Below are 23046 nucleotides of genomic sequence, written 5' to 3'. Positions count from 1 at the left end.
ACCAAGAGAAGACTACTCAACGTTCTGTCATAACGTACATGGGAAAAGGATTCCAGGAAGAAAAGACATATGTGTATGTGTCAAAGAACCACATCTTGCACACCTAGAACAAGCCAAACTTTGTAATCAAACTTGCTGTGGTAAACATAAAAATTAAATTTAAAAAAATGAACAAGAAGTAGGGAGACATCTACTTAAGGGGCTTTTTCCTGGCACATTCCATTCTAAATTACAACCTAGAACACGACTTCCATTGAGGCTCTGTTGCCCTAGTCACCAGATTTGGTAAAGCAGAACTGCTGCCACCTTGTGGGCGTTTCACACAACAGCAGCTTTCATCCCAGCATCAATGGTCAGTTGATATTCAAAATACTTGCAGGCCTGTAAATCACACCTGCCCGGAAAACCAATCCTGGGGTCGTATGTCGACCAAAAAATTCAAAAGGCGTCCATATTTCAAACCGACAGTTTCAAGAGGCATAATTTATGCACATTTGTCTTCTGTTTCTTTTTCTTTATTTCTTTTTTCTTAAAAAAACGGGAATGGAAAAAGGCTGAACAGCAGGAATTAATAAAGCCATGCAAATCCAGTGTACACAAACGTTCACCTCACAGCCGTCAGAATGATCATCAGTAAAAAATGTCTACAAACAATAAAGGCTGAAGGGGTTTTAGAGAACTGCGTACCCTTTAGCTGCCGGTGGGATGTAACCTGGTAAGAGCCAGTAGTGAGAGCAGAATGGAGGTGCGTTTAAGGGTAATAATGGAGCTACCATGTGATGTGGTAGGCCCACTCATGGGACTATCACTGGTGTAGACCAGAATCAAAAAGACACAGGCGGGCAATCCCGCACTGCAGCAAAATGTACCATAGCCAGGACCTGGAAGAAACCAAAATGTCCATCAACAGAAAAATGCACCAAGAAGAAGTCGCCCATGTACACAATGGAATATTAGCCATGAAAAAGCACAGAACTGTGCCGTTGGCACCACCATAGAAGGACCAAGAGATAATCACCCAACTTGAAGTAAGAAAGCAACCGAAAGGCCGACATCCTATGACGTCACTTATAGGTGTTACCTAAAAATTGATACTCATGAAATAATCTCCAAGAGAAGGACACACATAGATTCAGAAAACCAAATTATGTTTAACCAAATGGAATGGTGTAAGGATTGTATGAATTAGGATATGGGGGTTAACAGACATATACTAATACATAGGAAATATATAATCACAAAATACCTAGGGAATACGAAGAGCGGTCTACTCAACACTCTATAATAACATACACGGGAAAGGATCCAAAGAGGAATAGACAGATACACTGATAGGATGAACCAGAAACTGTACACCTAGGAGAATCTACATTTTGATCAAATTTGCTCTGATAATTTAAAAAATTAAATTTAAATAACAAACAACAATTTAGGAGATATAAGCCCTTGGGTGTTTGCGCTGGCACATTCCACTCTAATTCGCAGCTTACTAACACGATTGCCAGGAAAGCTCTGTGGCCCAAAAACCCAGAGTTGGACATGAAGAAATGCTGCCGCCTCGTGGCCGTTTCCCACAAGAGCGGCTTTAAACCCACAGCTAATGGTCACTTAACATTCACAAGGATTCAGGGCTGTAAAGGACACCTGCCCTAAAAAATTGTGCGGAGGTAGGGAATGGCCAAAAAGTTTCAAAACTCTCAAATTTTTCAAGGAGATTGTATGGAGGGCTAAGTTTTACTCACTCACTTTCAAAAAAGAGGAAAATGGATAAAAGCTCCACATCAGTAATTATTACACTCATGCAGATCTAACCTCCAAAAAGGTTTCAACTCACACATGTCAACTACCATCAACTAAAAGTCTACAAACATTACATGCTGAAGGGGTTTTAGAGAACTGTGTACCCTCTAGCTGCTGGTGAGATGTAAAGTGGTGACAGCCAATAATGAGAATAGAAAGGAGCTGCGTTTAAAAGTAAAAATTGAGCCACCATTCCGTTCAGCAGGTCCACCGCTGAGACTCTCACCTGACAAGTCCAGAGTCGAGAAGGCACAGGCTTCAACAGCTGCACTGCAGGAATTTTCACAATAGCCAAGACACGGAAGCAACCAAAATGTCCATCACCATATCAGTTGAAAAAGAAGAAGTGGTTCATGTACACAATAGAATATTAGCCATGAAAAACAATGAAACACTGCTCTTTGAGGCACCATAGTTGAGCCTAGAGATAATCACAGAACATGAGGTAAGTCGGAAAGCAAAAGACATATCCTATGATATCACTTATAGGCGTTATCGAACAACTGACACAAATGAACTTATTTGCACAGAGAAAGACACTCACACACTTAGAAAACAAACTATGCTTGTCTAAAAGGAAAGGTGGGGGGAATGGAAAAATTAGAGATTAGGGTTACCATACGTGTACAAATACCTAATAAATACATATATCAAAAGACCGACCGTATAGTAAGGGAGGTCTATGGAACACTCTGCCATAATTTACATGGGAAGTGGATCTGTACATGAATATATATAGATATAGATATAGATATAGATAGATATATATATGTTATGCACAAATGAACCAGATTGTCTACACCTAGCACAAACAATATTCTAATCATTACCACAATTAAAAAAAAACTAAAACAACAAACAGGAAATAATGTAACATAAACTTATGGGGGTTTCTCCTGGCACATTCCATTTCAATTTACAACTTAGGAACAGGGATTCCAGAAGGGCTCTGCTGCCCTAGTAACCAGATTTGGGAATGGAGAAATGCTGCCGCCTAGTGGCCGTTTACCACAACAGCAGCTTTAAACGCAGTGCTAATGGTCACTAAATATTCACACTCATTACAGGCCTGTGAATGACACCTGCCCTCAAAAACAGTCCTGGGGGCGAATATTGACCAAAACATCAATTTTGAGGGCAACCTTTCAAGAAGACAATTTCAGGACGTTAATTGTATTCTCCATTTTTTTCATTTTTTCTTTAACAGAAATTTTAAAAGGTGTGGGAAAATGAACCTTAGAAAGAATTAAAGACATGCAAATCCAAATTACAAAAGTCCTATCAGCTCACACCAGTCAGAATGGCCATCAGCAAAAATTCTGCAAACAATAAATGCTGAAGGGGTTGTGGAGAAATGCCTAGCCTTGGTTCAATGTGGGACATGGTAAGAGCCAGTAAGGAAAACACAAAGGAGGTGCCTTGAAAAGGTAAATACTGAGCTACCATTCAATCAAGCATGCCCACTGCTGGGCCTATCGACTGAGAGGATGAGAATCAAAAAGACACAGGCTGGACTTCACGAGTGGCACAGTGGTTGACGGTCTTCCACCGAAGAAGGGGACACGGGTTCATGCCCTGGTTCGGGAAAATCACACACGCCGCGGAGCGGCTGGTCCCGTGAGCTATGGCTGCTGGGCCTGTGCGTCCAGAGCCTGTGCTCTGCAATGGGAGTAGCCATGGCAGTGAGTGGCCCACGTACCGCAAAAAATAAAAAAAAAAACACAGACTGGCAATCCTACACTCCAGCAATATTTATCATAGCCAACACTTGGAAGCTATGAAAATGTCCATCAACAGAGGAATGCACAAAGAAAAAGTGGTCCATGTACACAATGGAATATGACTCCAATAAAAAAATATAAATTCAATGTAGAAAACAAACATAAGTAAAGAAACATCAGCTTTTCGGGGTTTATCCAGGCACATTCCACTCTAATTTATAACCGAGGAATACCACTGCAAGGTAGTCTGTTTCCCTAGTTAAAAGTTTGGGAAAAGCAGAAATGCTGCCACCCTCTGTCCGTGACCTGCAACAGTAGCTTTAAAAACTGTGCTAAGGGTCACTTCATATGCACCAGTACTGGAGGGCTGTAAATGAAACCTGCCCTCAAAACGTCTTGAGGGGCGTAATGGCCAAAATCTTTCTAAATGTCACACATACTTCAAGAAAACAGTTTGAAGAGGTAAGCTGTACGCACAGCTTGAAGACAAAAAGGACATGCCAGAAAGCTCAATTTCAATGGATTATGAGACGCAGGCAAATCCAACCACAAACATGGACCAGCTCACACTAGTCAGAATAAACCTCAGCAAAAAAACTACAAACAATAAATGCTGAAGGTGTTGTGCAGAAGTGCATACCCTCAACGTTAAGTGGGACGTGACCTGGTAAGAGCCACTAATGAGAACAGAATGGAGGTGCCTTTACAAGGTAAACATTTTGCTACCATATGATCCAGCAGGCCCACTCCTGGGCCTATAACCTAAGAAGACAGAATTGGAAAGACACAGGCAGGCAAATGTGCATTGCCGCAGCATTACAATAGCCAAGTCATGGAAGCAACCAAAAAGTCCATCAACAGATGAGTGGACAAAGAAGAACTGGTACATGTACAGACAGAGTATTAGCCAAGGAAATAAAGAACACGATGCCATTTGCAGCACCGTAGATGAGTCTAGAGGTAATCACACAACTTGTAGTATGTCAGAAAGAGAAAGACACATATCCTATGATATCACTTATAGGTATTACCTATAAATTCATACCAGTGAAGATATTTCCACAGAGAAGGCCAACCACAGATTCATTAAACAAACTTATGGTTCCCCAATGGAAATTTGTGAGGATTGGATACATTAGCATATCAGGGTTAACAGACGTATACAAACACAGGGGAAATATATAATCACCAAAGACCTACGGAATACCAAGAGAAGACTACTCAACGTTCTGTCATAACGTACATGGGAAAAGGATTCCAGGAAGAAAAGACATATGTGTATGTGTCAAAGAACCACATCTTGCACACCTAGAACAAGCCAAACTTTGTAATCAAACTTGCTGTGGTAAACATAAAAATTAAATTTAAAAAAATGAACAAGAAGTAGGGAGACATCTACTTAAGGGGCTTTTTCCTGGCACATTCCATTCTAAATTACAACCTAGAACACGACTTCCATTGAGGCTCTGTTGCCCTAGTCACCAGATTTGGTAAAGCAGAACTGCTGCCACCTTGTGGGCGTTTCACACAACAGCAGCTTTCATCCCAGCATCAATGGTCAGTTGATATTCAAAATACTTGCAGGCCTGTAAATCACACCTGCCCGGAAAACCAATCCTGGGGTCGTATGTCGACCAAAAAATTCAAAAGGCGTCCATATTTCAAACCGACAGTTTCAAGAGGCATAATTTATGCACATTTGTCTTCTGTTTCTTTTTCTTTATTTCTTTTTTCTTAAAAAAACGGGAATGGAAAAAGGCTGAACAGCAGGAATTAATAAAGCCATGCAAATCCAGTGTACACAAACGTTCACCTCACAGCCGTCAGAATGATCATCAGTAAAAAATGTCTACAAACAATAAAGGCTGAAGGGGTTTTAGAGAACTGCGTACCCTTTAGCTGCCGGTGGGATGTAACCTGGTAAGAGCCAGTAGTGAGAGCAGAATGGAGGTGCGTTTAAGGGTAATAATGGAGCTACCATGTGATGTGGTAGGCCCACTCATGGGACTATCACTGGTGTAGACCAGAATCAAAAAGACACAGGCGGGCAATCCCGCACTGCAGCAAAATGTACCATAGCCAGGACCTGGAAGAAACCAAAATGTCCATCAACAGAAAAATGCACCAAGAAGAAGTCGCCCATGTACACAATGGAATATTAGCCATGAAAAAGCACAGAACTGTGCCGTTGGCACCACCATAGAAGGACCAAGAGATAATCACCCAACTTGAAGTAAGAAAGCAACCGAAAGGCCGACATCCTATGACGTCACTTATAGGTGTTACCTAAAAATTGATACTCATGAAATAATCCCCAAGAGAAGGACACACATAAATTCAGAACACCAAATTATGTTTAACCAAATGGAAAGGTGTAAGGATTGTATGAATTAGGATATGGGGGTTAACAGACATATACTAATACATAGGAAATATATAATCACAAAATACCTAGGGAATACGAAGAGCGGTCTACTCAACACTCTATAATAACATACACGGGAAAGGATCCAAAGAGGAATAGACAGATACACTGATAGGATGAACCAGAAACTGTACACCTAGGAGAATCTACATTTTGATCAAATTTGCTCTGATAATTTAAAAAATTAAATTTAAATAACAAACAACAATTTAGGAGATATAAGCCCTTGGGTGTTTGCGCTGGCACATTCCACTCTAATTCGCAGCTTACTAACACGATTGCCAGGAAAGCTCTGATGCCCAAAAACCCAGAGTTGGACATGAAGAAATGCTGCCACCTCGTGGCCGTTTCCCACAAGAGCGGCTTTAAACCCACAGCTAATGGTCACTTAACATTCACAAGGATTCAGGGCTGTAAAGGACACCTGCCCTAAAAAATTGTGCGGAGGTAGGGAATGGCCAAAAAGTTTCAAAACTCTCAAATTTTTCAAGGAGATTGTATGGAGGGCTAAGTTTTACTCACTCACTTTCAAAAAAGAGGAAAATGGATAAAAGCTCCACATCAGTAATTATTACACTCATGCAGATCTAACCTCCAAAAAGGTTTCAACTCACACATGTCAACTACCATCAACTAAAAGTCTACAAACATTACATGCTGAAGGGGTTTTAGAGAACTGTGTACCCTCTAGCTGCTGGTGAGATGTAAAGTGGTGACAGCCAATAATGAGAATAGAAAGGAGCTGCGTTTAAAAGTAAAAATTGAGCCACCATTCCGTTCAGCAGGTCCACCGCTGAGACTCTCACCTGACAAGTCCAGAGTCGAGAAGGCACAGGCTTCAACAGCTGCACTGCAGGAATTTTCACAATAGCCAAGACACGGAAGCAACCAAAATGTCCATCACCATATCAGTTGAAAAAGAAGAAGTGGTTCATGTACACAATAGAATATTAGCCATGAAAAACAATGAAACACTGCTCTTTGAGGCACCATAGTTGAGCCTAGAGATAATCACAGAACATGAGGTAAGTCGGAAAGCAAAAGACATATCCTATGATATCACTTATAGGCGTTATCGAACAACTGACACAAATGAACTTATTTGCACAGAGAAAGACACTCACACACTTAGAAAACAAACTATGCTTGTCTAAAAGGAAAGGTGGGGGGAATGGAAAAATTAGAGATTAGGGTTACCATACGTGTACAAATACCTAATAAATACATATATCAAAAGACCGACCGTATAGTAAGGGAGGTCTATGGAACACTCTGCCATAATTTACATGGGAAGTGGATCTGTACATGAATATATATAGATATAGATATAGATAGATATATATATGTTATGCACAAATGAACCAGATTGTCTACACCTAGCACAAACAATATTCTAATCATTACCCCAATTTAAAAAAAACTAAAACAACAAACAGGAAATAATGTAACATAAACTTATGGGGGTTTCTCCTGGCACATTCCATTTCAATTTACAACTTAGGAACAGGGATTCCAGAAGGGCTCTGCTGCCCTAGTAACCAGATTTGGGAATGGAGAAATGCTGCCGCCTAGTGGCCGTTTACCACAACAGCAGCTTTAAACGCAGTGCTAATGGTCACTAAATATTCACACTCATTACAGGCCTGTGAATGACACCTGCCCTCAAAAACAGTCCTGGGGGCGAATATTGACCAAAACATCAATTTTGAGGGCAACCTTTCAAGAAGACAATTTCAGGACGTTAATTGTATTCTCCATTTTTTTCATTTTTTCTTTAACAGAAATTTTAAAAGGTGTGGGAAAATGAACCTTAGAAAGAATTAAAGACATGCAAATCCAAATTACAAAAGTCCTATCAGCTCACACCAGTCAGAATGGCCATCAGCAAAAATTCTGCAAACAATAAATGCTGAAGGGGTTGTGGAGAAATGCCTAGCCTTGGTTCAATGTGGGACATGGTAAGAGCCAGTAAGGAAAACACAAAGGAGGTGCCTTGAAAAGGTAAATACTGAGCTACCATTCAATCAAGCATGCCCACTGCTGGGCCTATCGACTGAGAGGATGAGAATCAAAAAGACACAGGCTGGACTTCACTAGTGGCACAGTGGTTGACGGTCTTCCACCGAAGAAGGGGACACGGGTTCATGCCCTGGTTCGGGAAAATCACACACGCCGCGGAGCGGCTGGTCCCGTGAGCTATGGCTGCTGGGCCTGTGCGTCCACAGCCTGTGCTCTGCAATGGGAGTAGCCATGGCAGTGAGTGGCCCACGTACCGCAAAAAATAAAAAAAAAAACACAGACTGGCAATCCTACACTCCAGCAATATTTATCATAGCCAACACTTGGAAGCTGTGAAAATGTCCATCAACAGAGGAATGCACAAAGAAAAAGTGGTCCATGTACACAATGGAATATGACTCCAATAAAAAAAATATAAATTCAATGTAGAAAACAAACATAAGTAAAGAAACATCAGCTTTTCGGGGTTTATCCAGGCACATTCCACTCTAATTTATAACCGAGGAATACCACTGCAAGGTAGTCTGTTTCCCTAGTTAAAAGTTTGGGAAAAGCAGAAATGCTGCCACCCTCTGTCCGTGACCTGCAACAGCAGCTTTAAAAACTGTGCTAAGGGTCACTTCATATGCACCAGTACTGGAGGGCTGTAAATGAAACCTGCCCTCAAAACGTCTTGAGGGGCGTAATGGCCAAAATCTTTCTAAATGTCACACATACTTCAAGAAAACAGTTTGAAGAGGTAAGCTGTACGCACAGCTTGAAGACAAAAAGGACATGCCAGAAAGCTCAATTTCAATGGATTATGAGACGCAGGCAAATCCAACCACAAATATGGACCAGCTCACACTAGTCAGAATAAACCTCAGCAAAAAAACTACAAACAATAAATGCTGAAGGTGTTGTGCAGAAGTGCATACCCTCAACGTTAAGTGGGACATGACCTGGTAAGAGCCACTAATGAGAACAGAATGGAGGTGCCTTTACAAGGTAAACATTTTGCTACCATATGATCCAGCAGGCCCACTCCTGGGCCTATAACCTAAGAAGACAGAATTGGAAAGACACAGGCAGGCAAATGTGCATTGCCGCAGCATTACAATAGCCAAGTCATGGAAGCAACCAAAAAGTCCATCAACAGATGAGTGGACAAAGAAGAACTGGTACATGTACAGACAGAGTATTAGCCAAGGAAATAAAGGACATGATGCCATTTGCAGCACCGTAGATGAGTCTAGAGGTAATCACACAACTTGTAGTATGTCAGAAAGAGAAAGACACATATCCTATGATATCACTTATAGGTATTACCTATAAATTCATACCAGTGAAGATATTTCCACAGAGAAGGCCAACCACAGATTCATTAAAGAAACTTATTATGGTTCCCCAATGGAAATTTGTGAGGATTGGATACATTAGCATATCAGGGTTAACAGACGTATACAAACACAGGGGAAATATATAATCACCAAAGACCTACGGAATACCAAGAGAAGACTACTCAACGTTCTGTCATAACGTACATGGGAAAAGGATTCCAGGAAGAAAAGACATATGTGTATGTGTCAAAGAACCACATCTTGTACACCTAGAACAAGCCAAACTTTGTAATCAAACTTGCTGTGGTAAACATAAAAATTAAATTTAAAAAAATGAACAAGAAGTAGGGAGACATCTACTTAAGGGGCTTTTTCCTGGCACATTCCATTCTAAATTACAACCTAGAACACGACTTCCATTGAGGCTCTGTTGCCCTAGTCACCAGATTTGGTAAAGTAGAACTGCTGCCACCTTGTGGGCGTTTCACACAACAGCAGCTTTCATCCCAGCATCAATGGTCAGTTGATATTCAAAATACTTGCAGGCCTGTAAATCACACCTGCCCGGAAAACCAATCCTGGGGTCGTATGTCGACCAAAAAATTCAAAAGGCGTCCATATTTCAAACCGACAGTTTCAAGAGGCATAATTTATGCACATTTGTCTTCTGTTTCTTTTTCTTTATTTCTTTTTTCTTAAAAAAACGGGAATGGAAAAAGGCTGAACAGCAGGAATTAATAAAGCCATGCAAATCCAGTGTACACAAACGTTCACCTCACAGCCGTCAGAATGATCATCAGTAAAAAATGTCTACAAACAATAAAGGCTGAAGGGGTTTTAGAGAACTGCGTACCCTTTAGCTGCCGGTGGGATGTAACCTGGTAAGAGCCAGTAGTGAGAGCAGAATGGAGGTGCGTTTAAGGGTAATAATGGAGCTACCATGTGATGTGGTAGGCCCACTCATGGGACTATCACTGGAGTAGACCAGAATCAAAAAGACACAGGTGGGCAATCCCGCACTGCAGCAAAATGTACCATAGCCAGGACCTGGAAGAAACCAAAATGTCCATCAACAGAAAAATGCACCAAGAAGAAGTCGCCCATGTACACAATGGAATATTAGCCATGAAAAAGCACAGAACTGTGCCGTTGGCACCACCATAGAAGGACCAAGAGATAATCACCCAACTTGAAGTAAGAAAGCAACCGAAAGGCCGACATCCTATGACGTCACTTATAGGTGTTACCTAAAAATTGATACTCATGAAATAATCCCCAAGAGAAGGACACACATAAATTCAGAACACCAAATTATGTTTAACCAAATGGAAAGGTGTAAGGATTGTATGAATTAGGATATGGGGGTTAACAGACATATACTAATACATAGGAAATATATAATCACAAAATACCTAGGGAATACGAAGAGCGGTCTACTCAACACTCTATAATAACATACACGGGAAAGGATCCAAAGAGGAATAGACAGATACACTGATAGGATGAACCAGAAACTGTACACCTAGGAGAATCTACATTTTGATCAAATTTGCTCTGATAATTTAAAAAATTAAATTTAAATAACAAACAACAATTTAGGAGATATAAGCCCTTGGGTGTTTGCGCTGGCACATTCCACTCTAATTCGCAGCTTACTAACACGATTGCCAGGAAAGCTCTGTGGCCCAAAAACCCAGAGTTGGAAATGAAGAAAGGCTGCCGCCTCGTGGCCGTTTCCCACAAGAGCGGCTTTAAACCCACAGCTAATGGTCACTTAACATTCACAAGGATTCAGGGCTGTAAAGGACACCTGCCCTAAAAAATTGTGCGGAGGTAGGGAATGGCCAAAAAGTTTCAAAACTCTCAAATTTTTCAAGGAGATTGTATGGAGGGCTAAGTTTTACTCACTCACTTTCAAAAAAGAGGAAAATGGATAAAAGCTCCACATCAGTAATTATTAGACTCATGCAGATCTAACCTCCAAAAAGGTTTCAACTCACACATGTCAACTACCATCAACTAAAAGTCTACAAACATTACATGCTGAAGGGGTTTTAGAGAACTGTGTACCCTCTAGCTGCTGGTGAGATGTAAAGTGGTGACAGCCAATAATGAGAATAGAAAGGAGCTGCGTTTAAAAGTAAAAATTGAGCCACCATTCCGTTCAGCAGGCCCACCGCTGAGACTCTCACCTGACAAGTCCAGAGTCGAGAAGGCACAGGCTTCAACAGCTGCACTGCAGGAATTTTCACAATAGCCAAGACACGGAAGCAACCAAAATGTCCATCACCATATCAGTTGAAAAAGAAGAAGTGGTTCATGTACACAATAGAATATTAGCCATGAAAAACAATGAAACACTGCTCTTTGAGGCACCATAGTTGAGCCTAGAGATAATCACAGAACATGAGGTAAGTCGGAAAGCAAAAGACATATCCTATGATATCACTTATAGGCGTTATCGAACAACTGACACAAATGAACTTATTTGCACAGAGAAAGACACTCACACACTTAGAAAACAAACTATGCTTGTCTAAAAGGAAAGGTGGGGGGAATGGAAAAATTAGAGATTAGGGTTACCATACGTGTACAAATACCTAATAAATACATATATCAAAAGACCGACCGTATAGTAAGGGAGGTCTATGGAACACTCTGCCATAATTTACATGGGAAGTGGATCTGTACATGAATATATATAGATATAGATATAGATATAGATATAGATAGATATATATATGTTATGCACAAATGAACCAGATTGTCTACACCTAGCACAAACAATATTCTAATCATTACCCCAATTAAAAAAAACTAAAACAACAAACAGGAAATAATGTAACATAAACTTATGGGGGTTTCTCCTGGCACATTCCATTTCAATTTACAACTTAGGAACAGGGATTCCAGAAGGGCTCTGCTGCCCTAGTAACCAGATTTGGGAATGGAGAAATGCTGCCGCCTAGTGGCCGTTTACCACAACAGCAGCTTTAAACGCAGTGCTAATGGTCACTAAATATTCACACTCATTACAGGCCTGTGAATGACACCTGCCCTCAAAAACAGTCCTGGGGGCGAATATTGACCAAAACATCAATTTTGAGGGCAACCTTTCAAGAAGACAATTTCAGGACGTTAATTGTATTCTCCATTTTTTTCATTTTTTCTTTAACAGAAATTTTAAAAGGTGTGGGAAAATGAACCTTAGAAAGAATTAAAGACATGCAAATCCAAATTACAAAAGTCCTATCAGCTCACACCAGTCAGAATGGCCATCAGCAAAAATTCTGCAAACAATAAATGCTGAAGGGGTTGTGGAGAAATGCCTAGCCTTGGTTCAATGTGGGACATGGTAAGAGCCAGTAAGGAAAACACAAAGGAGGTGCCTTGAAAAGGTAAATACTGAGCTACCATTCAATCAAGCATGCCCACTGCTGGGCCTATCGACTGAGAGGATGAGAATCAAAAAGACACAGGCTGGACTTCACGAGTGGCACAGTGGTTGACGGTCTTCCACCGAAGAAGGGGACACGGGTTCATGCCCTGGTTCGGGAAAATCACACACGCCGCGGAGCGGCTGGTCCCGTGAGCTATGGCTGCTGGGCCTGTGCGTCCAGAGCCTGTGCTCTGCAATGGGAGTAGCCATGGCAGTGAGTGGCCCACGTACCGCAAAAAATAAAAAAAAAACACAGACTGGCAATCCTACACTCCAGCAATATTTATCATAGCCAACACTTGGAAGCTATGAAAATGTCCATCAACAGAGGAATGCACAAAGAAAAAGTGGTCCATGTACACAATGGAATATGACTCCAATAAAAAAATATAAACTCAATGTAGAAAACAAACATAAGTAAAGAAACATCAGCTTTTCGGGGTTTATCCAGGCACATTCCACTCTAATTTATAACCGAGGAATACCACTGCAAGGTAGTCTGTTTCCCTAGTTAAAAGTTTGGGAAAAGCAGAAATGCTGCCACCCTCTGTCCGTGACCTGCAACAGCAGCTTTAAAAACTGTGCTAAGGGTCACTTCATATGCACCAGTACTGGAGGGCTGTAAATGAAACCTGCCCTCAAAACGTCTTGAGGGGCGTAATGGCCAAAATCTTTCTAAATGTCACACATACTTCAAGAAAACTGTTTGAAGAGGTAAGCTGTACGCACAGCTTGAAGACAAAAAGGACATGCCAGAAAGCTCAATTTCAATGGATTATGAGACGCAGGCAAATCCAACCACAAACATGGACCAGCTCACACTAGTCAGAATAAACCTCAGCAAAAAAACTACAAACAATAAATGCTGAAGGTGTTGTGCAGAAGTGCATACCCTCAACGTTAAGTGGGACGTGACCTGGTAAGAGCCACTAATGAGAACAGAATGGAGGTGCCTTTACAAGGTAAACATTTTGCTACCATATGATCCAGCAGGCCCACTCCTGGGCCTATAACCTAAGAAGACAGAATTGGAAAGACACAGGCAGGCAAATGTGCATTGCCGCAGCATTACAATAGCCAAGTCATGGAAGCAACCAAAAAGTCCATCAACAGATGAGTGGACAAAGAAGAACTGGTACATGTACAGACAGAGTATTAGCCAAGGAAATAAAGGACATGATGCCATTTGCAGCACCGTAGATGAGTCTAGAGGTAATCACACAACTTGTAGTATGTCAGAAAGAGAAAAGACACATATCCTATGATATCACTTATAGGTATTACCTATAAATTCATACCAGTGAAGATATTTCCACAGAGAAGGCCAACCACAGATTCATTAAACAAACTTATGGTTCCCCAATGGAAATTTGTGAGGATTGGATACATTAGCATATCAGGGTTAACAGACGTATACAAACACAGGGGAAATATATAATCACCAAAGACCTACGGAATACCAAGAGAAGACTACTCAACGTTCTGTCATAACGTACATGGGAAAAGGATTCCAGGAAGAAAAGACATATGTGTATGTGTCAAAGAACCACATCTTGCACACCTAGAACAAGCCAAACTTTGTAATCAAACTTGCTGTGGTAAACATAAAAATTAAATTTAAAAAAATGAACAAGAAGTAGGGAGACATCTACTTAAGGGGCTTTTTCCTGGCACATTCCATTCTAAATTACAACCTAGAACACGACTTCCATTGAGGCTCTGTTGCCCTAGTCACCAGATTTGGTAAAGTAGAACTGCTGCCACCTTGTGGGCGTTTCACACAACAGCAGCTTTCATCCCAGCATCAATGGTCAGTTGATATTCAAAATACTTGCAGGCCTGTAAATCACACCTGCCCGGAAAACCAATCCTGGGGTCGTATGTCGACCAAAAAATTCAAAAGGCGTCCATATTTCAAACCGACAGTTTCAAGAGGCATAATTTATGCACATTTGTCTTCTGTTTCTTTTTCTTTATTTCTTTTTTCTTAAAAAAACGGGAATGGAAAAAGGCTGAACAGCAGGAATTAATAAAGCCATGCAAATCCAGTGTACACAAATGTTCACCTCACAGCCGTCAGAATGATCATCAGTAAAAAATGTCTACAAACAATAAAGGCTGAAGGGGTTTTAGAGAACTGCGTACCCTTTAGCTGCCGGTGGGATGTAACCTGGTAAGAGCCAGTAGTGAGAGCAGAATGGAGGTGCGTTTAAGGGTAATAATGGAGCTACCATGTGATGTGGTAGGCCCACTCATGGGACTATCACTGGAGTAGACCAGAATCAAAAAGACACAGGTGGGCAATCCCGCACTGCAGCAAAATGTACCATAGCCAGGACCTGGAAGAAACCAAAATGTCCATCAACAGAAAAATGCACCAAGAAGAAGTCGCCCATGTACACAATGGAATATTAGCCATGAAAAAGCACAGAACTGTGCCGTTGGCACCACCATAGAAGGACCAAGAGATAATCACCCAACTTGAAGTAAGAAAGCAACCGAAAGGCCGACATCCTATGACGTCACTTATAGGTGTTACCTAAAAATTGATACTCATGAAATAATCCCCAAGAGAAGGACACACATAAATTCAGAACACCAAATTATGTTTAACCAAATGGAAAGGTGTAAGGATTGTATGAATTAGGATATGGGGGTTAACAGACATATACTAATACATAGGAAATATATAATCACAAAATACCTAGGGAATACGAAGAGCGGTCTACTCAACACTCTATAATAACATACACGGGAAAGGATCCAAACAGGAATAGACAGATACACTGATAGGATGAACCAGAAACTGTACACCTAGGAGAATCTACATTTTGATCAAATTTGCTCTGATAATTTAAAAAATTAAATTTAAATAACAAACAACAATTTAGGAGATATAAGCCCTTGGGTGTTTGCGCTGGCACATTCCACTCTAATTCGCAGCTTACTAACACGATTGCCAGGAAAGCTCTGTGGCCCAAAAACCCAGAGTTGGAAATGAAGAAAGGCTGCCGCCTCGTGGCCGTTTCCCACAAGAGCGGCTTTAAACCCACAGCTAATGGTCACTTAACATTCACAAGGATTCAGGGCTGTAAAGGACACCTGCCCTAAAAAATTGTGCGGAGGTAGGGAATGGCCAAAAAGTTTCAAAACTCTCAAATTTTTCAAGGAGATTGTATGGAGGGCTAAGTTTTACTCACTCACTTTCAAAAAAGAGGAAAATGGATAAAAGCTCCACATCAGTAATTATTACACTCATGCAGATCTAACCTCCAAAAAGGTTTCAACTCACACATGTCAACTACCATCAACTAAAAGTCTACAAACATTACATGCTGAAGGGGTTTTAGAGAACTGTGTACCCTCTAGCTGCTGGTGAGATGTAAAGTGGTGACAGCCAATAATGAGAATAGAAAGGAGCTGCGTTTAAAAGTAAAAATTGAGCCACCATTCCGTTCAGCAGGCCCACCGCTGAGACTCTCACCTGACAAGTCCAGAGTCGAGAAGGCACAGGCTTCAACAGCTGCACTGCAGGAATTTTCACAATAGCCAAGACACGGAAGCAACCAAAATGTCCATCACCATATCAGTTGAAAAAGAAGAAGTGGTTCATGTACACAATAGAATATTAGCCATGAAAAACAATGAAACACTGCTCTTTGAGGCACCATAGTTGAGCCTAGAGATAATCACAGAACATGAGGTAAGTCGGAAAGCAAAAGACATATCCTATGATATCACTTATAGGCGTTATCGAACAACTGACACAAATGAACTTATTTGCACAGAGAAAGACACTCACACACTTAGAAAACAAACTATGCTTGTCTAAAAGGAAAGGTGGGGGGAATGGAAAAATTAGAGATTAGGGTTACCATACGTGTACAAATACCTAATAAATACATATATCAAAAGACCGACCGTATAGTAAGGGAGGTCTATGGAACACTCTGCCATAATTTACATGGGAAGTGGATCTGTACATGAATATATATAGATATAGATATAGATATAGATATAGATAGATATATATATGTTATGCACAAATGAACCAGATTGTCTACACCTAGCACAAACAATATTCTAATCATTACCCCAATTAAAAAAAACTAAAACAACAAACAGGAAATAATGTAACATAAACTTATGGGGGTTTCTCCTGGCACATTCCATTTCAATTTACAACTTAGGAACAGGGATTCCAGAAGGGCTCTGCTGCCCTAGTAACCAGATTTGGGAATGGAGAAATGCTGCCGCCTAGTGGCCGTTTACCACAACAGCAGCTTTAAACGCAGTGCTAATGGTCACTAAATATTCACACTCATTACAGGCCTGTGAATGACACCTGCCCTCAAAAACAGTCCTGGGGGCGAATATTGACCAAAACATCAATTTTGAGGGCAACCTTTCAAGAAGACAATTTCAGGACGTTAATTGTATTCTCCATTTTTTTCATTTTTTCTTTAACAGAAATTTTAAAAGGTGTGGGAAAATGAACCTTAGAAAGAATTAAAGACATGCAAATCCAAATTACAAAAGTCCTATCAGCTCACACCAGTCAGAATGGCCATCAGCAAAAATTCTGCAAACAATAAATGCTGAAGGGGTTGTGGAGAAATGCCTAGCCTTGGTTCAATGTGGGACATGGTAAGAGCCAGTAAGGAAAACACAAAGGAGGTGCCTTGAAAAGGTAAATACTGAGCTACCATTCAATCAAGCATGCCCACTGCTGGGCCTATCGACTGAGAGGATGAGAATCAAAAAGACACAGGCTGGACTTCACGAGTGGCACAGTGGTTGACGGTCTTCCACCGAAGAAGGGGACACGGGTTCATGCCCTGGTTCGGGAAAATCACACACGCCGTGGAGCGGCTGGTCCCGTGAGCTATGGCTGCTGGGCCTGTGCGTCCAGAGCCTGTGCTCTGCAATGGGAGTAGCCATGGCAGTGAGTGGCCCACGTACCGCAAAAAATAAAAAAAAAACACAGACTGGCAATCCTACACTCCAGCAATATTTATCATAGCCAACACTTGGAAGCTATGAAAATGTCCATCAACAGAGGAATGCACAAAGAAAAAGTGGTCCATGTACACAATGGAATATGACTCCAATAAAAAAATATAAACTCAATGTAGAAAACAAACATAAGTAAAGAAACATCAGCTTTTCGGGGTTTATCCAGGCACATTCCACTCTAATTTATAACCGAGGAATACCACTGCAAGGTAGTCTGTTTCCCTAGTTAAAAGTTTGGGAAAAGCAGAAATGCTGCCACCCTCTGTCCGTGACCTGCAACAGCAGCTTTAAAAACTGTGCTAAGGGTCACTTCATATGCACCAGTACTGGAGGGCTGTAAATGAAACCTGCCCTCAAAACGTCTTGAGGGGCGTAATGGCCAAAATCTTTCTAAATGTCACACATACTTCAAGAAAACTGTTTGAAGAGGTAAGCTGTACGCACAGCTTGAAGACAAAAAGGACATGCCAGAAAGCTCAATTTCAATGGATTATGAGACGCAGGCAAATCCAACCACAAACATGGACCAGCTCACACTAGTCAGAATAAACCTCAGCAAAAAAACTACAAACAATAAATGCTGAAGGTGTTGTGCAGAAGTGCATACCCTCAACGTTAAGTGGGACGTGACCTGGTAAGAGCCACTAATGAGAACAGAATGGAGGTGCCTTTACAAGGTAAACATTTTGCTACCATATGATCCAGCAGGCCCACTCCTGGGCCTATAACCTAAGAAGACAGAATTGGAAAGACACAGGCAGGCAAATGTGCATTGCCGCAGCATTACAATAGCCAAGTCATGGAAGCAACCAAAAAGTCCATCAACAGATGAGTGGACAAAGAAGAACTGGTACATGTACAGACAGAGTATTAGCCAAGGAAATAAAGAACACGATGCCATTTGCAGCACCGTAGATGAGTCTAGAGGTAATCACACAACTTGTAGTATGTCAGAAAGAGAAAGACACATATCCTATGATATCACTTATAGGTATTACCTATAAATTCATACCAGTGAAGATATTTCCACAGAGAAGGCCAACCACAGATTCATTAAACAAACTTATGGTTCCCCAATGGAAATTTGTGAGGATTGGATACATTAGCATATCAGGGTTAACAGACGTATACAAACACAGGGGAAATATATAATCACCAAAGACCTACGGAATACCAAGAGAAGACTACTCAACGTTCTGTCATAACGTACATGGGAAAAGGATTCCAGGAAGAAAAGACATATGTGTATGTGTCAAAGAACCACATCTTGCACACCTAGAACAAGCCAAACTTTGTAATCAAACTTGCTGTGGTAAACATAAAAATTAAATTTAAAAAAATGAACAAGAAGTAGGGAGACATCTACTTAAGGGGCTTTTTCCTGGCACATTCCATTCTAAATTACAACCTAGAACACGACTTCCATTGAGGCTCTGTTGCCCTAGTCACCAGATTTGGTAAAGCAGAACTGCTGCCAACTTGTGGGCGTTTCACACAACAGCAGCTTTCATCCCAGCATCAATGGTCAGTTGATATTCAAAATAATTGCAGGCCTGTAAATCACACCTGCCCGGAAAACCAATCCTGGGGTCGTATGTCGACCAAAAAATTCAAAAGGCGTCCATATTTCAAACCGACAGTTTCAAGAGGCATAATTTATGCACATTTGTCTTCTGTTTCTTTTTCTTTATTTCTTTTTTCTTAAAAAAACGGGAATGGAAAAAGGCTGAACAGCAGGAATTAATAAAGCCATGCAAATCCAGTGTACACAAACGTTCACCTCACAGCCGTCAGAATGATCATCAGTAAAAAATGTCTACAAACAATAAAGGCTGAAGGGGTTTTAGAGAACTGCGTACCCTTTAGCTGCCGGTGGGATGTAACCTGGTAAGAGCCAGTAGTGAGAGCAGAATGGAGGTGCGTTTAAGGGTAATAATGGAGCTACCATGTGATGTGGTAGGCCCACTCATGGGACTATCACTGGTGTAGACCAGAATCAAAAAGACACAGGCGGGCAATCACGCACTGCAGCAAAATGTACCATAGCCAGGACCTGGAAGAAACCAAAATGTCCATCAACAGAAAAATGCACCAAGAAGAAGTCGCCCATGTACACAATGGAATATTAGCCATGAAAAAGCACAGAACTGTGCCGTTGGCACCACCATAGAAGGACCAAGAGATAATCACCCAACTTGAAGTAAGAAAGCAACCGAAAGGCCGACATCCTATGACGTCACTTATAGGTGTTACCTAAAAATTGATACTCATGAAATAATCTCCAAGAGAAGGACACACATAGATTCAGAAAACCAAATTATGTTTAACCAAATGGAATGGTGTAAGGATTGTATGAATTAGGATATGGGGGTTAACAGACATATACTAATACATAGGAAATATATAATCACAAAATACCTAGGGAATACGAAGAGCGGTCTACTCAACACTCTATAATAACATACACGGGAAAGGATCCAAACAGGAATAGACAGATACACTGATAGGATGAACCAGAAACTGTACACCTAGGAGAATCTACATTTTGATCAAATTTGCTCTGATAATTTAAAAAATTAAATTTAAATAACAAACAACAATTTAGGAGATATAAGCCCTTGGGTGTTTGCGCTGGCACATTCCACTCTAATTCGCAGCTTACTAACACGATTGCCAGGAAAGCTCTGTTGCCCAAAAACCCAGAGTTGGAAATGAAGAAATGCTGCCACCTCGTGGCCGTTTCCCACAAGAGCGGCTTTAAACCCACAGCTAATGGTCACTTAACATTCACAAGGATTCAGGGCTGTAAAGGACACCTGCCCTAAAAAATTGTGCGGAGGTAGGGAATGGCCAAAAAGTTTCAAAACTCTCAAATTTTTCAAGGAGATTGTATGGAGGGCTAAGTTTTACTCACTCACTTTCAAAAAAGAGGAAAATGGATAAAAGCTCCACATCAGTAATTATTACACTCATGCAGATCTAACCTCCAAAAAGGTTTCAACTCACACATGTCAACTACCATCAACTAAAAGTCTACAAACATTACATGCTGAAGGGGTTTTAGAGAACTGTGTACCCTCTAGCTGCTGGTGAGATGTAAAGTGGTGACAGCCAATAATGAGAATAGAAAGGAGCTGCGTTTAAAAGTAAAAATTGAGCCACCATTCCGTTCAGCAGGTCCACCGCTGAGACTCTCACCTGACAAGTCCAGAGTCGAGAAGGCACAGGCTTCAACAGCTGCACTGCAGGAATTTTCACAATAGCCAAGACACGGAAGCAACCAAAATGTCCATCACCATATCAGTTGAAAAAGAAGAAGTGGTTCATGTACACAATAGAATATTAGCCATGAAAAACAATGAAACACTGCTCTTTGAGGCACCATAGTTGAGCCTAGAGATAATCACAGAACATGAGGTAAGTCGGAAAGCAAAAGACATATCCTATGATATCACTTATAGGCGTTATCGAACAACTGACACAAATGAACTTATTTGCACAGAGAAAGACACTCACACACTTAGAAAACAAACTATGCTTGTCTAAAAGGAAAGGTGGGGGGAATGGAAAAATTAGAGATTAGGGTTACCATACGTGTACAAATACCTAATAAATACATATATCAAAAGACCGACCGTATAGTAAGGGAGGTCTATGGAACACTCTGCCATAATTTACATGGGAAGTGGATCTGTACATGAATATATATAGATATAGATATAGATATAGATAGATATATATATGTTATGCACAAATGAACCAGATTGTCTACACCTAGCACAAACAATATTCTAATCATTACCCCAATTAAAAAATAACTAAAACAACAAACAGGAAATAATGTAACATAAACTTATGGGGGTTTCTCCTGGCACATTCCATTTCAATTTACAACTTAGGAACAGGGATTCCAGAAGGGCTCTGCTGCCCTAGTAACCAGATTTGGGAATGGAGAAATGCTGCCGCCTAGTGGCCGTTTACCACAACAGCAGCTTTAAACGCAGTGCTAATGGTCACTAAATATTCACACTCATTACAGGCCTGTGAATGACACCTGCCCTCAAAAACAGTCCTGGGGGCGAATATTGACCAAAACATCAATTTTGAGGGCAACCTTTCAAGAAGACAATTTCAGGACGTTAATTGTATTCTCCATTTTTTTCATTTTTTCTTTAACAGAAATTTTAAAAGGTGTGGGAAAATGAACCTTAGAAAGAATTAAAGACATGCAAATCCAAATTACAAAAGTCCTATCAGCTCACACCAGTCAGAATGGCCATCAGCAAAAATTCTGCAAACAATAAATGCTGAAGGGGTTGTGGAGAAATGCCTAGCCTTGGTTCAATGTGGGACATGGTAAGAGCCAGTAAGGAAAACACAAAGGAGGTGCCTTGAAAAGGTAAATACTGAGCTACCATTCAATCAAGCATGCCCACTGCTGGGCCTATCGACTGAGAGGATGAGAATCAAAAAGACACAGGCTGGACTTCACGAGTGGCACAGTGGTTGACGGTCTTCCACCGAAGAAGGGGACACGGGTTCATGCCCTGGTTCGGGAAAATCACACACGCCGCGGAGCGGCTGGTCCCGTGAGCTATGGCTGCTGGGCCTGTGCGTCCAGAGCCTGTGCTCTGCAATGGGAGTAGCCATGGCAGTGAGTGGCCCACGTACCGCAAAAAATAAAAAAAAAAACACAGACTGGCAATCCTACACTCCAGCAATATTTATCATAGCCAACACTTGGAAGCTATGAAAATGTCCATCAACAGAGGAATGCACAAAGAAAAAGTGGTCCATGTACACAATGGAATATGACTCCAATAAAAAAATATAAATTCAATGTAGAAAACAAACATAAGTAAAGAAACATCAGCTTTTCGGGGTTTATCCAGGCACATTCCACTCTAATTTATAACCGAGGAATACCACTGCAAGGTAGTCTGTTTCCCTAGTTAAAAGTTTGGGAAAAGCAGAAATGCTGCCACCCTCTGTCCGTGACCTGCAACAGTAGCTTTAAAAACTGTGCTAAGGGTCACTTCATATGCACCAGTACTGGAGGGCTGTAAATGAAACCTGCCCTCAAAACGTCTTGAGGGGCGTAATGGCCAAAATCTTTCTAAATGTCACACATACTTCAAGAAAACAGTTTGAAGAGGTAAGCTGTACGCACAGCTTGAAGACAAAAAGGACATGCCAGAAAGCTCAATTTCAATGGATTATGAGACGCAGGCAAATCCAACCACAAACATGGACCAGCTCACACTAGTCAGAATAAACCTCAGCAAAAAAACTACAAACAATAAATGC

This window comes from Mesoplodon mirus (genome assembly GCF_964341445.2).
Source record: "Mesoplodon mirus genome assembly, chromosome: X".
NCBI classification, from domain to species: Eukaryota; Metazoa; Chordata; class Mammalia; order Artiodactyla; family Ziphiidae; genus Mesoplodon; species Mesoplodon mirus.
Note: the sequence above shows the minus strand (reverse complement) of the source record.